This window comes from Sminthopsis crassicaudata, chromosome 1, assembly GCF_048593235.1.
Source record: "Sminthopsis crassicaudata isolate SCR6 chromosome 1, ASM4859323v1, whole genome shotgun sequence".
Classification (NCBI taxonomy): Eukaryota; Metazoa; Chordata; class Mammalia; order Dasyuromorphia; family Dasyuridae; genus Sminthopsis; species Sminthopsis crassicaudata.
In genome coordinates this window covers 723,394,125-723,409,575 of record NC_133617.1, presented here as the reverse complement: position 1 = coordinate 723,409,575, position 15,451 = coordinate 723,394,125, and the positions used below count along the sequence as shown (strand labels likewise).

The 15,451-nt window shown below is 35.4% G+C and overlaps 1 protein-coding gene across 1 annotated transcript in view; it reads right to left on the bottom strand.

Annotated features, from left to right (window-relative positions):
* The window catches only part of FOXP1 (forkhead box P1), a 265,651-nt gene that overhangs the window by 157,069 nt on the left and 93,131 nt on the right, over nucleotides 1–15,451 (bottom strand).

Here is a 15,451-nt window from a genome sequence, read left to right as displayed (position 1 = left end):
TATTTTTGGAGCCATACCTTGGTTCTTTGGCTTTAAGAAACATTCTAAGGGGTCTTACTTTCCTCATTTGAAAAATGAAAGAATTGGGCCAATTAATCTCTATTCTACCTCTAACAGTGTAGGATTTTATAAAATGGTGGTCCATAAACTCAAAAATATCCAATTATATACCACAGTTCCTAAATCAAAAATATTAATAGGTATTGAAAGTAAGAATAATACATCAAAACCATTTAGTGCTGCTTAAAAAAATGTATGAAAATAGCTCTCCAGCTAGAAGGGTCCTCTAAGGTTTCATTTTTGATAAGGAAACGGAACCAACTTGCCAAAGGCTGACCAAGCAGTGAAATGACCAACTGGGCATCAAACCAGATCCCCCTCACCCTCGACCACCCCAGCCCTACTAGTCTTATCACACTCATCTAACGGGAATGGTCGAGCAAAGTACCTCGTTTGCTTTATTAAAGGTTCCACGGCAGAATTCACTAGCCAGGTCAATCACTATAAAATGCCCAGGACGTATTAGTACGTAGAAAATGAGACAATTGTCAAGGAAGGTCAATTTTGTTACCTAACATCCTTGACAGTGTTCCTTTAAATGTCATCCATCAATGTGCTCTACTGCATGACTTGTAGCACAGCTCTGTAAATTACAGCACACTAGCACATGACATGATCCAGTGTGCTGTAACATTACTCCAGTGACGTAACATGATAAAAGAGATTTCTCAGCTTGGCTATCTGCAGCACAAAGCCTGACAATATCCAGGAGATTTTCATTTTCAGAGTGGCACCCTCGCCTATTCGAAATAATTTCCTATAGCTTCGGACATCCCTAAAGAGAGCTTTATCTTGCCTAAGGACGTTTGGCATTGGGTAGCTTCTCTTAAAATATAAATTTTAAACTTTTTTTAACTAGACAGACTAAATCCAGGATGTAGATTTTCCAATTAGGCTCCCTTTAAACATCTGTTGGTAGACTGCATTTAACATTAGTTATTTGAGCAAAGCACAATTTGATTAGGCTGTCTGAAACAGAGCCAAAGTCTGCAAAATAATAGCTCAATTAAATTTTGTTTTGCTTTCATTTGTCTTAGACTTTCCTGAGTGTGATACAGTTGCATATAATCAAGTAAACCAATCCTTTTCAAAATGAGAGATTTAGGTACATTTTTTCCATCTTCACTCAAAGTTTATTTAATAATCTATTCCATCTTTGCTATGCTTCACTGAATTTCATCTTGACACAAAATAAATTTCTTTATTTTGCCTTCAGTCTACTTTAATATTCTATACTTACAACAAATTAAAGTTTTATGTGCCATTAATATTATACCTTAAACAGATTAGCAAATTAAAAAAAAAAGCAGGTGCCCAGCATCATGAAATTTGGCAGTCATGTTGGGATACAGTGTGTATTTTCAGCTCATACTTGATGCGATTCTTTTTCACAAACCTGATGAAAGACACTGGCAAGACTGTCATCCACCATGGGACTTCCACATTTTGCTGCCTTCTAATCTGCCAATGCTATGTCTATTACCCTGAAACTACAATAGCTCCTCTGGGGAGTTATGCACATGAGGTTAACAGCTATTCCTGCTCCTGGGGGCTACTCATTCAAATGAGCAGGACTAACACCTTTGGGGAGAGGTGCCGGGAAGAAGAGTGGGGCAGGAAGATTATTATAGAAAAACACAATTTCAGTGTTTCTGATTAGGGAATCATTTCCCAGTTGTTACAATTACAAAGAATTAACAAGCATGAAGTTTTGAGAAGGCACAATAAAAACAGGAGAGGTAAGAATAGACTTAATAGCTGGCTAGTATGAATTTCATTTATACATAAAATAGTAAACTTCAATCTTTCTAGTACACATTATTTTCTCTTTGAATTTTCCTTCCATTGCTACAGATTGTATCTCTCCTCTGACACTCCTTCTAAAATATTTACTTTTTATTTACCTTGTGTCAATGTATCATTAAGCATTCGTTAAACACTCATGTCTCAGGCACCATTTGGTGCTGAAGAAAATAAAATACTCCCTTTCCTCAAAAAACTTACATTATATAGGAAGACTTATCTCTCTCTCTTGCTCTTTATCTCTTCTGTCTCTGTCTATCTATGTGTACATATATATGTGTGTGTATATATAGATATAAATATAGATATATATATATAGATATTTATACACATACATATGCATTTGTGTATATATGTATGTGTATATTATATATATATATATATATATATATTTATTTATATATAAACATTTTTAAGTGGGTATACACACACAGCATTTAAAAAGCCTCAAAGTCAAAGAATTAAAATTGGCCTACATTTATTAAATGTTCACCATATTCTACTAAAAAGCCAAAAATAAAATAATCTTTACTTTCATGGGTTACTGAAGAGTTACAACAGGTATTCAAAGCAGCCTAGCATAGTGGATAAATGTTGAACTTGGAGTTAAATAAATATGGGTTCAAATTTTGCCTCTGATATTTACTAGCCATGAGTCCATGCAGAAGTCATTCAACCTATAGGAGGTTGATTTCAAATGTCTCTTTCAGTTCTAAATCTAAGATCCTACCATATATAGATAAGTAAATGCTAATATCGATTTGATGAACCCTTTCCAACCAATTCTAATAATCCCTCCTCCCCAAATTTCTTTTCTATAGATGATGCACACATTTTTATATGCATATACATTTAATTCTATATGCATTTACATATAGAGCATACAAAGTAATCCAAGAGGGGAAGGCACTTGCAGTGAGTCCCCTGTAGAAGAAGGAGTTTGATCTGAGTCTTGAAGGAATCCAAGGCCACCAAGAGGCAGAAGTCAGAAGCACAGGAAGCCAGTATGAAGACCTGGCTAGAAACAAGTAATAGAGGGTGCTGTTGGAGGATCTGCAAGTGGTTCTGCAATTCTGGCTTGTACAGTACTTGGAAGTGATTAAAGTTATGAAAGCAAAGGTAGGAAGGAGTTGATTTTAAGAACTTTAAATGCCGAAGAAAGGAATTCTTATTTGCTCCTAAGGGATACTAGGGAGCCACTGGAGTCCACTTAGCTCCACTTAGAGGGAGAGGGCTGGTGATAATAAAGCATTAGTCAGATTTGAATGAAGGTCAAGAAGTAAGGCAGTGATCAAAGTTAATAGTACAACTACTAGGACCATGGAAATAGAATGTAAAAGACTAAGCCTCAATATAATGCTGAAATTAGAATTTTACAGGTTATTGATAACAAGTAGATTAAAGCATTCTTTAAATCTGAATAACTTTTTTTATTCAATAATCACTAAGTCTTACAATAACCTGGCTGGACTCATTTGACAATAGCTTCTCCTGTCGTGAGTAGGGATGAAATATTTAAAAGCATGCTATTTCTCATCCTGAAAAGGTGGAAATTCAGGCTAAGAATGCTTTTTTTTTTTCCCATTTTCCCCTAAGGATCAGGAGAAAATTACAAAGTGATGCATGATTCTATATAATGTTTCATTAGCAAGTAGTTATGAGCATATTTATCAGTCTTCATAGATAAAAAAATATTTTGGAGGTCTACAGATCACTGATAGTTCACTTAGCAATCAACAAGGTGTTTCTGGTAGCATTAAGATGACCTCTGAACTGTTATTTCTAGAATAAATAACTCATAATATGTTAATACCTTAAAAAGCTCTATGATTTCATCCATGTCACTTCATTCTCCATTAAGAGACATGATAACCTGATAGGTTGGAAAGCACCAGATTGAGAATCAGAAGAACTAGGATTAAATCCTACTATTGCCACTTAATATCTTTAGAATTTAGGGCAAATATCTTCCTCTGTCTGGGTCTCAGGTTTCTTCTCAGTAAAATTGAGGGAGGAGTCTGGACTTGCAGATAATCTCTAAGATTCCTTGTAGTTCTAGATCCGGGATTCCATGAACCCTGAATGTAATCATCAGATAACTGTAAGAATTAGAAAGTGATCATTGATAATAGGCTAACTAGAACAATTCATACTTGACTAAAAATCTGCATTACAGCAGGACCCATGGCCATTTGGAACCTCAAAGAGATGGCAACAGAAGGGAGTGAAATTGGGATGGATCTTTTGCAAAAAGTAGAATTTTACTTCACCCTTAAAGGAAATCAAGAGGCAGAGATAAGGATACTGTTCAAAATGGAGGATTCTTTAATCAAATCTTGGAGAACAGAAGACATAAGGGTATTTATTTCTTTAAAAGGATTGAGATAATATGGTTCAGATATTTTGCTTTTTTGAAGATGCAGCTTATCATGGAGGACAGAGCTTGGAGAAATAGAGATGAAGGATTTAGACTTGATATGGCTGGAAATACCAGACTATTGGAAGCTAATGAGTACCAATGTGACATGATGAAAATAGCATGTAAGCAAGTCTATTATCAAAACAAAACAAAACTGGGCATGCCAGGAAAAATAAAACTTTTGAATTGGAAAGTATAGCTAAGATATTTTTGGTTAAAAAAAGTCAGTGAATGATCTATACTAAGATAGAAATGGAGAATAAAGATGAGTGGTATTAAAAATAAATTTTATTATTATATTTTATTTTAAAATAACTTTAATTTCCCCTTGAGGCTCTTTCTTCAAGAGATCTTCAGAGGTAGAGATTGGGAAGGAATGGTAATCAGTAATGGAAAGTGCAAGATAGAGATTCTAAGCTAGTGTCACAGAACCTAATGGAGAAAGGAGTTTCAAGGAGGAGGTGGCAGTTCACACTATTTAAAACCTCAGAAAGGTATATGAGTCTTTTACACCATGAGAATGATGGAAAGGCCACTGGATTTAACAATAGGATAACTTTCAGGAGAGACCATTTCAGAGAAGTAGCTGGGATGGAAGCCAGATTCCAAGGGGATGAGTAAAGAAAGATGGGAAAAAAAATGAATGGTCACATACCATTCACTTAAAAAGGTAAGAAAGAGAATGGTAGCAAAAGATAGCAGCAGGATCAAATAAAACTTTTAAAGCATCCATCTTTAATCTATACTAACTATGTATACAAGAACATATTGGATTCTGCCTCTTTGAATACTTACCCAAAAAACATAAACACAAAGTTGTCCAAATGGACAAGAGCTGGCACACTTTATCCTATTGTGTATTTGAAGTTTCAAATCCTGCTACTTAAGTAGTTAAAATGGCTGTGACAAGAAAAAAAAAATATGAAGAGATATGGCAGCAAGTCTAGAATTCTTAAAAATGACTGGTAGTCAGCCTCTGTAATTTAGCAGGCAATCATTTAAAACTCAAAGATCCATAATGGCAAGACTGATAAAGTCCACCCATGTTCCAAAGGGGATAGGTTTGCTTTAAAAATTTAGAGAGCTCCTAAATATGACAACCATCTGATGTATTAAAATTATTCACAACCAAAAACAGACAGTCTGGAAATAGCTGGGATGACTTCATTTAGGCAGAATTACCCAAATCTGTTTCTAATATACACAGTACACATAATAAATTTTTACAATATGACAAGGAAAACAAACTGAATAAAGGTTCCTGATCTTTTGTTACACAAGCATAGTATATCCATGATATGTTTATAATAGTTTGCCCATGATATCACAGCTCAGTAACAAAAGCCTGAGAAACACAAAAACAGTTACTAGGTATGACATCAGCTCACAACTACCGTAATTACATTGATACACACATTTCCCCCCAAAGTATACTTTTTCCAGACTGCTTCTCAGTTTCAATGGGAGCCTTTGGACAATTATTCTCAGAGTTGTCTGCTGTGTTTGAATAATACCCTTTTCTCCTCTCCTTCTCAAGCATCATTTCACTTTGTAAAATGTGTATTTCAATTACAAGTGCTATTTTTCAAATGTACTTCAAATGTACTCATAAACATATGTCCAAATTAGGAAAGACAATGGTCTAGTGGACTGAGGTAAAGAGATGGCCATCAGACATCCTAAGTTCAAGTTGAGGTAGCTCTGATCTGTTTGTTCAGATGCATATGTGCGTGCCTCAGTTTCTCACTTGAAAATGAAAATATCATTTATCCCATAGGATATTCAGTATTTTTTCTTCTTTTTGCTAAAAATAGCTACTGACATGGAAAGATATATTTTCTTTCTATTTCTTCCCTTCCTTAATGTTATGGGCATTTTGGTGTTTTCTTTATGTACCTTAAACCTGGATAAATAATGTGTAAAGGAAAAAAGAGGATGCCTTATATTTATAGAAGGTAATTTCTAAAATGACCAAACTTTTCAAGCATATCCCACATGTACTGCTTCAATCTCTCTGTTTTACTATCTCAGCTGGCTTTCCTGCCTGGGCATAATGCCAAGTGGACTGGACTACCCCTCATTGTCACTTCTGTTCTATGGTGCTTGCACCAACTGCTGTTATTCTAGGCTTCAGGAAATTTTCTAACCACTGGACAGGCTCCAGTGCTGTGCACTAATGAGTTGCAGATTGGAGGGCTCTAGTGTGTGTGTGTGTGTGTGTGTGTGTGTGTGTGTGTGTGTGTGTGTGTGCTGGATAATGCAATGCCATGGTTTGTAGGGGGGAAGAAATAAGAAAAGCAAAAAAAGAGAGAAAAAATTAAAAATGAAAGAAAAAAGAAAAAGAAGAGAAGAAAAATCAAATACAAAAAGAGTGGAAAAAACAGTAGTTAAAAATTTGCCTACTCAAATTGACAAGAAACGTGACCTCTGTACTTTACCAGAAATTCCTGCAGACTTACAAAATAAAGGAGTTTGCTTTTATCACACAGTATGAGGCTCATATGGAAAAATGGAAAACACTGCATCACTTGACCTTAAGATGCCCCCTTTCAACCACAGATGAAGATTATGTATAAAAATTCTAAATCAACTTAAGATGTAAAGGGGGAAAAGGACTTCAATTTTCTACATTAGACTTAGTGATCATTATTTTAGTTCTTGAAATTTATTTTGTAATATTAGCACATAAGAAAGATTTAATCATTTCAGACTCTGTTTTTTTTTTTTTTTAAATATATCGCTTTGGGAGTGATTATTTAGTCACTTTTTCATGATGTTCACATCATGGCCTAGACTTTCCTTATGTTAGGAAACAGTGAGCAAACCTCACTTACCCAAGCTTGAAAGCTACCCAAGGTTGAGTCACAAATTATTTGCTTACATTAACAGAACATTAAAACCCATCTAAAACAATCCAAGGAACCATGGCCATCTTTGAACTGTGATTCACTCCTATGGGAAACCAAAGACCTTTCTCTGTCTTAAAGGCAAAGAACAGTTATGTATGATGACATCATAGCCCATCAAAATGTAATCACTTCTTGGTGGATTCCAACCCGATAGACTTTTTGAGTAATGAAATTACATTTCAAATTTTTGCCACACTTAGTGCCGGGTACTTTTAAAACCCAATCCCATCACATCCTTGAACTGTCATCAACATTTTTTCGGACTATGTCAATAAAATTGATTGCTTGCAGTTCTGAATTCTGCTCTGCACATGGAAACAATACAATTCATTTTAAAGTATTTTCGGGGGTGGTAGTGGGTAGGAACCTTAGCAAAACTATCCACAACATGGAGAAAAAAACCACAGAAGCAAATAGAGAATATTCTGAACAATTCAACATGCTAGAAACTGACAAAAAATCCCGACGCACAAGTCCTAGAACTGAGCTCACTGTTGTAAAGACAAATAGAGCTTCTTGTCAGAAGTGAATGATGTTTTTGGAACATTAATACGTTCATTAAATTCTAAGTCTCTCTACTGAAAATGCTCTGTACTTTGGCTCAAAAGCATCTTGACAGGTTTGTAGTAATCATATATATATGAAGACCCCTGCTACACAGTTGTGGGGATGCCTCATACCTACCACCAATCTGTTGCTTTTACAACTTTAATCTAGGTATTAAGAATCTGATTGTGGAACCATGTTGATACAACATCTTCAACCCAGCTGTACATCATATCAACCCCTATGGGTGGTGACAGTCTCCCATGTCTCTCAGAAATAGTACATACTTTTAACTCCCTAATCTGTAATACTACAAAATACTGCTCTCATTTTTTCCAAAGCACAAGTGGACTATCAGCAAGGGTCCGACAGTGTTATTCCTAATTACCTTTTTTTTACTCTTGATCCTGTGGCTCTCATAATTAGTTACCTGGGGCTGCAATCCAATTTGAAGTGATGACAAGAAAGTGATCCATGAAGAAGTAATAAGTTAAATCCAATTTCAGCCTTCCTCTAATTAAATGCACATGGAACTAATGACTCAAACCCTACCATTTCAGTGATAATGGTAATTAGCGAGGTGGGAGTCACTCTTTTTCAACACCGTAGGTGTAAACCTCGAAGTAAAATGGCAGGAGCCCTCTTAATTACATGTGTCATTTTGTCAGCAATTTACACATTTTTGACCAGTCAAGTATGTTTCATGTGTTTTATTTTATTATTTTTTTTGTATTCTCTCAAACCCTTCTCACAACGATAACCACATGTGTTTCCACGATCTGATCCAAAGAACCTTATCGGATCTCTTCAACATTTCTGCTGAGATCTAGCTGACTGCTTTGCAATATGCATAGAAAAGTAGATGCTGAACAAAGGGGAGGACCAAGACAATTAGCAAGATGGCCTGAACTCTGTCGGCAAAAATAAGGGGGCTGGATTTTGAAAATTGGAGGATATATTGAAGTTGGATGACAAATAGCACCAAGAATTGTTGTGGCTTGTGAGGGAAAGAAGATACGGCAGTTGGTTACAAAGATCAGAAAAGATATAATAATACCTGACCTTACACTGTTTACAATTTCCAAGGTAGCTGACATTTGGATAGTGCTTCAGTTAGTTGAATTTCTTTTTTGGATAGTGGATGGCAATGGTGGCAGGTGACAAGCAAAGCATCAAATCAGAGACTTAGAGCTGTAAGATACCTTACAGCCCATCTAGCCCAATAACTTCATCTCCCATGTGGAAACAAGACCAGAAAGATTTAAAAAATTATCCAGGGTTAATTGGACCTAGAGCTAGAAATTGGCAGAGCTGGGATTTGAACTCAGTACCCTTGTCTTCCATTTGAACAATCTTTCTGTAGCACCAAAAGGGCACCTGATTATGTCAAAACAGGTTTAAACATTAAAATATATATACGCATATATAAACATATATCCCTTAAATCATCTGAAATTTTATTTTTCCCTCTTTTGAAACTGCGTTTAGGGGTCTGGGATTCCTCAATGATGTGTGAAAACACTGGTGACATCTAAAATAGAAGAGAAATTTTGATCCCTCAAAAATAATTAAGGTGCCATGGTGCCTACACACAAAACTAGGATAAATCATGATTGTTGAAGGAATCAAATAAGATGAAGTGTATAAAGGGCTTTGTAAACCATAAAATGCCACATAAATGTCAGCTACCTGCTAATGGATAACATTTATATAGCACTTTAAGGTTTGTGAAGTGCTTTACATATATTATCTCATTTGGGCCGCTCAGTAACCTTGCAAAACAAGTGCTATTATAATCCCCATTTTACAGATGGGGAAATAAAGACTAAATAACGTTAAGTGACTTGCCGATGGTCACACAGCTAACAAATATCAAAAGCAGAATTCTAAGGTCTTTCTGATTGTGGGTGTATGTGTGTGAGAGAGAGGGGAGGGGAAGAGAATATATATGAAGAAAATTCAATATTTGTGAAGCACTTGCTGAGTGCCAGATTCTGTGTTAAGCATTGGGGATATAGACATAAGCAAGCAAGACAGTTCTGGCCACTCTGTATTCTAATGGGACAGGATTATACAAAGAAGAGAGAGAAAAGGGGTGTTGGAATTCAGTACAGTGTGAAAGTGGCCAGAAAGTACCATAGAGATCTGTTTCCAGGCAAGATAAAGCACAACCTCACCCATCAGAGTTCAGAACTTCTGTTTAGGAGGTGACTAAATTGCTCCCTATTACTAGATTATCAGTGACAGAAGAGCTGAAATTAAGACTTTGGTACTCCTGGTAACCATCTTTGACACTAAACACAAAGTAGGCACTGAGAAAGAAAAAAGCTGAATGAAACAATTTTGGCATTAAAAATTATTTGCTTAATTTGAAAGTCTAAAACTTTATTGTAAGTTTCAAGTATCTGTATTTTTAAGTGGATATTTAAAAATACTAGATTTCTGAATTTAAAATATAAAACTGCATTTCCATTTTATGGTTTTTTCTTTGGCAAATTGTCCTTTGTGAACAATAGAGATGATGTAAGACATTAAGATTATAAGAGATATAAATGCGAAACCACCAAAATAAAAAAAAAAGCCCAACCTAAAGCCCAAGCCTACTTAAAATATATTATGTGACATCAAGAAAACACCAACATATATTTTAGAGTTCTCTATTAAAACCACTCATTCAAAGAGCATCCTCAATAGGTAGGTACCATAATATGTTACTACAATGACTTTCAAGTAGACTGAATCATAGACTAAAACCAATCTTACTATACTTCCATTAGATTGACCTTCCCTGTAAGGGATATTTCTAATCCTTGGGAATAAGAAGGAGGGGAGCACTACTCAAATGAGATAATATGTATAAAGTGCTTAGAAGAGTTCCTTGTACACAGTAGGGATTATATACATGTTTATTCTCTTCTCTTCCTTCCCATGCCCTCAGAGACAAATCAGAAGTTTAGTTGGGTTACATAATGAGTAGAGTTATGGACTTGATGTTTCAAAGATACCTCGAATAATTTCTAAGTCTGTAAAGACAAGTCCCTTAATCTTCCTGAGCCTCAGAGTCCTCATTTGTAATTAATAATAGTACCAGCCCCATAGCACTTTTGAGAGGAATGAGAGAAATAATATATATATATATATATATATATGAAATGCCTAGAAAACCCAACAACTTTATAACCGTTAGCTCTTATGTTGCTGCCCTTTGTAGACTGTCTGGAGCTGTGGTCAGCCAGGTGTCCAGCTTTCAGTTGAGAGCAACACACACAAGGTTTACTTTCTTTTCTAACTTTCTTTTCTGCCAGAATATACAAGGACTTTTACTTTTTTTAAGAGAAAAGGTATCATTTGATTGGCTTTCAATTTATACATTCATGCCAACAACTAAAATGCCTAAAGAACTAAAATGAATTACTACTCAAAAACTCTGGTCAAAGTTCCAAATTTTAATCAATAAAATTGCTCATCTAGTCCTAAATTAATCTTTAGCCAGGGCTATAAACACACCTGCAGGGTTAAACATTCATTTCACTTGTTCAAGTAATCTTCAAAACTATATAAACACTTAGGAGAGTAGGCTTGAACATTTTTTTGCTCACATATAAATTTGGTTAAACAATGAAACACTGACAATTCAGTCTATGTTAATTTGAAAACTGTGATAATTCACACAAGCTAAATTAAAATCAGATTTTTAAAATGCTTATTTATTTTTAAGGGTTAGCTAGGTTAGTTAACAGTGCAAATAAGATCGCACAGAGGAAAAGTTTATTTTGCTTAAGAGAACAAATAGCTTTCATGTACTTTAGGATCAAATTTTACTTAACTTTATTGTTGATTATAAATCACTCATCTTCTTAGGGTGTCTACTGAACATTGTTTTATTAACCCAGTAAGTGTTTTTATAGGTATGGAAAAATAACATCAAAATTGTATTAAAAATCACTTCCATAATTCAGACTTATCTATCTTTAGATAAGACTTCTCACTTTGTCTGAATTAATGAAGTTTTGTTATGTTTTTATGGTTTCTATTGAATAACCAATCATAATATCAGCTTCTAATTTCAATTTTCTTTTGTTTATATCATCAGGCTGTGCAACCAGAGGGCTCTGCCAACCTTAAAGCAAATGAGTGTGAGATATGCTCAAAATATAAGTCACAGTATATTTGGAGGTTTTTAAAAAAGCTATCAGTTATCATCGGATCAAATCCCTCTCCACTGTCAAGTCTTCCTAAATGCTAAGATCTCAAAGTTGCTAAAATAGGTCTGTGATTGCAGTCATCCCAGCTAAGAGAGGCAGTGGATGAACAGCATTAAGAATTAGTGGGATTTTGCTTTTATTTAAAAGCTCCTCATTCTATGATGCTTCATCGGGGACAGAGAACATAGGACACATCTTTAAACATTAAGGCTATTTCATCACCAAATGACAAAGAATTAAAGTACAATTTTATAACAAGGTGATAACACATTGGCTGGGTCGCTCAAGAGCAGTATAATTTTACCCCCATCTGTTTATGCCAGGTCAGCTTACCTGATGAAGCTTACTTAATTAGACAGAATGAGACTGGATAACTGAGAAGTCATTTAGCGATCCTCTGTACTGGACATAAATTGACTTATGTAACCAATGCACTCAGCAATTCTTCCAAACCAGTTTAAACTCTCTGCTTTTCAACCACTGAATTCAGGGAGGAAGGAAGTAGAAAAAAAAACCTCAAAATATCTTACTGGGAAAACCAACATTCAAGATTATGTACCTCTGTTCCTACCTTGCATTTTATACAAATGGTTTTGTTGAATTAGAGAGTGTCCTTGCCAAGGAGGAAAAGAAAAGGAATACCTTGGATCTTATTTGTGGTGATTATTAGCTAAAAACCTTTTAATGGCTGACAGGAAAAAAAAAAAAAACAAACAAACATTCTATACCTATAAGGAATCAAGGAATCTCTCTCTCTCTCTCTCTCTCTCTCTCTCTCTCTCTCTCTCTCTCTCTCTCTCTCTCTCTCTCTCTCTCTCTCTCTCTCTCTTTCACACGCAGACACACATACACATGCACACAGAGGCACACATATTTTAGCTCAAAAAGAATGTAGTTTTTAAAAAGTTATCTAGAAATTCTACACATTTGAAAAAAAGGACTTTTAAGGGAAGATTAAGTATCTTTTAAAATTTCTAAATGATCTTCAATATTTACGGTATTGTGATCTGATAAATTTATGTATGTATATGTATGTGTATATATTTTATGACCATTTTTCTTTGGACTTACTGGTTTCCTCCTACCCCGAAAATACAATGTCATTTCTCCAGTGCACTTGGGGCCTGCTATATTCAGGAGGACTCAGAGTATTTTTAAGGCTGCGAAAGCTCCGGGAGTGAGGAAAAAAGAATGGGCAGTCATTTGAATCAGTGAGTGACAGGCCAGGCTAGCTCTCTGTATACATTAATAAATTAGAATTTTAATTGTGTCTCTGACTGCAGGAGATGCACGAGGACTTCAATATGTACCAACAATTGGCTATGTTATGGAATCTGCGATGCGGCCTTCACTGTTGACCTCTGAAACACAATTCCCAGTCTGACTACGGAAACTGTTCAGTTTGATCCTTTCAACTTATTTGAATCCTGACAAATAGGCTCACAGCTGAAAGGTCAACACAGTCATATTTCATCCTCTGGAGCTATTCTTAAGACATCTGCACAACAAAGCACTTCTCTTAGTACCTGACACTGGCCCTTCCTGGCACAATACCTCATTAAAAATGTCCCCAGTGTTAGAGTACATTAAGAGGCATATGGAGCGGCAAGAGTTTACCAAATAAATGTTTTTGGAAGTGTTAATAAACAATACGTGTTGTGACTTGATGGTTCCAATAAAATGTCACTGCAACACTGATAAATTCTTGAAAAATAGTTGCTTTCTCAACTTCAGAAAAAGGAACGAGCACATTCCTAGTAAAGGCTTTGCCTTGGTTTCCCAGTTCCTGAGAGGATAATTTTGGAATACGGATTTCTCTTCTTTGACCAGGCAAAGTCAAGAACATGGAATTATCTAGACTGAGTTCAGAATGGAATTTGACATTCTGAATCAAATCCATTCCATTTATTCTAACCTATAGGTGCTTCCTCAAATTCTCATTCAGACTAGACTCAAATTTTAGGATCCTTGAATCAACATCCAGAGGTGGAGGAGACCTTTGAGATCATCTAGAATTATAAAGAGGAAAAAAGAGGTTCAGAGATGTCTGGTGACTTAGCCAGAGCCTACAAGTACCAAATAAAAGAATTAAGATTTGAATGAAAGTCTTGGATTGGAAATCTTGCTTTATTTTCATGCCAATGACTGTGCAAATTAAGCCCTAATATATCACCTGTCTTTCCATCCCTCTCTCTGTTTCTCTGCCTTCTTGTCTCTGTCTCTCTCATCTATATATTCAAACATCAATCTATCCATCATCTTTCTCCTTAGATGCTATCAATTGAAATATATTTTAAATCCTTAATGTGTATCAAGTCATGGGCATTGGGATGACTTTCTAAAATCTATCTTCTCTTAACAGATTAGTAGAGATAAAGAATCTTCTGAGACGGTGACATTATTTCAGTTCACATTGAGTATTTCCACTGGGCTGGGATTTTGCATAGTTATAACTTCAAATACAGTGACCACTTCAGGGGATTCTATAATCTCACCAATTAGGATCTAGTTGTCACAACTTTTTGTTCCTAAAGAAATCAAGTAAAAGTTCTTATTTACTTCTAAATACTTTTTTTTGGCCCTGAATTGCAGATAGAGGAAATACTTCTTCACACAAATAATTCTTGGATTTATAAAATGAACCTTCAAAAACATTCAAGGAAAATAGCAATAGACAGAGGGTATAAATTATAGCAAAACCATAATGTTAATGTATTTTAAAGGCACTATGTCCTCTCCCTTGATCCTCAGTCACCTAGAAATGATGATGTTTCCTTGTTTTTCTAACAATAACAGAAGGATTCTAGAATGGCATGGCCTTGGAAGCCAAAGACCCAAGCATGTGACCACAAACATGTCATTCAATATCTTAGTCTCAGTATCTAGTTCTGTAAAACTGCCCACACCACATAGGTTTATTAGTAGGATGCTTTATAATATTCAAATGTTATGACTACTATGTGATTAGATCCATGATTTCATGTGTCTGTGTGATTCCCAGACAAGAAAACTTTTTTATAATAATGTAGGTAAATAACTTCTTGGCTACTTCATAGTTTTAAAGTTGCCCAGAACATTGAGAAGTTGAATAACTTGCTCAGAATCATATAGCCAACACATGACAGAGAAGAACTTACAATCCAGATCCTGCCAACTTCAAGGCTAGCTCTCTATCCAATACAAACACTGCTCTCGTTTTGTTAATAAAAATAATGATCAAATCCTGCAAACAGTGAGCGATTCTTGATCGATGGCCTTTCTAATCCTTGCCTAAACCTAGCAACATCTACTGACTCTTTCCTTCACACATCAGAAGTACTTTTAGATTGCATGGATGATAAAATAGATGTTGTCTCATGAAGAAAGTTTAACATGCTGGGGGGATAGCCAAAACTTCATAATGATTTGGGGGGAAAACACTAAGAGAAATGTGACTACAGAATTTCTTCCACAACTGGACAATAATGGCTGTTGGTATTTCTCATCTGCAGGTGACAATCACTGACTAA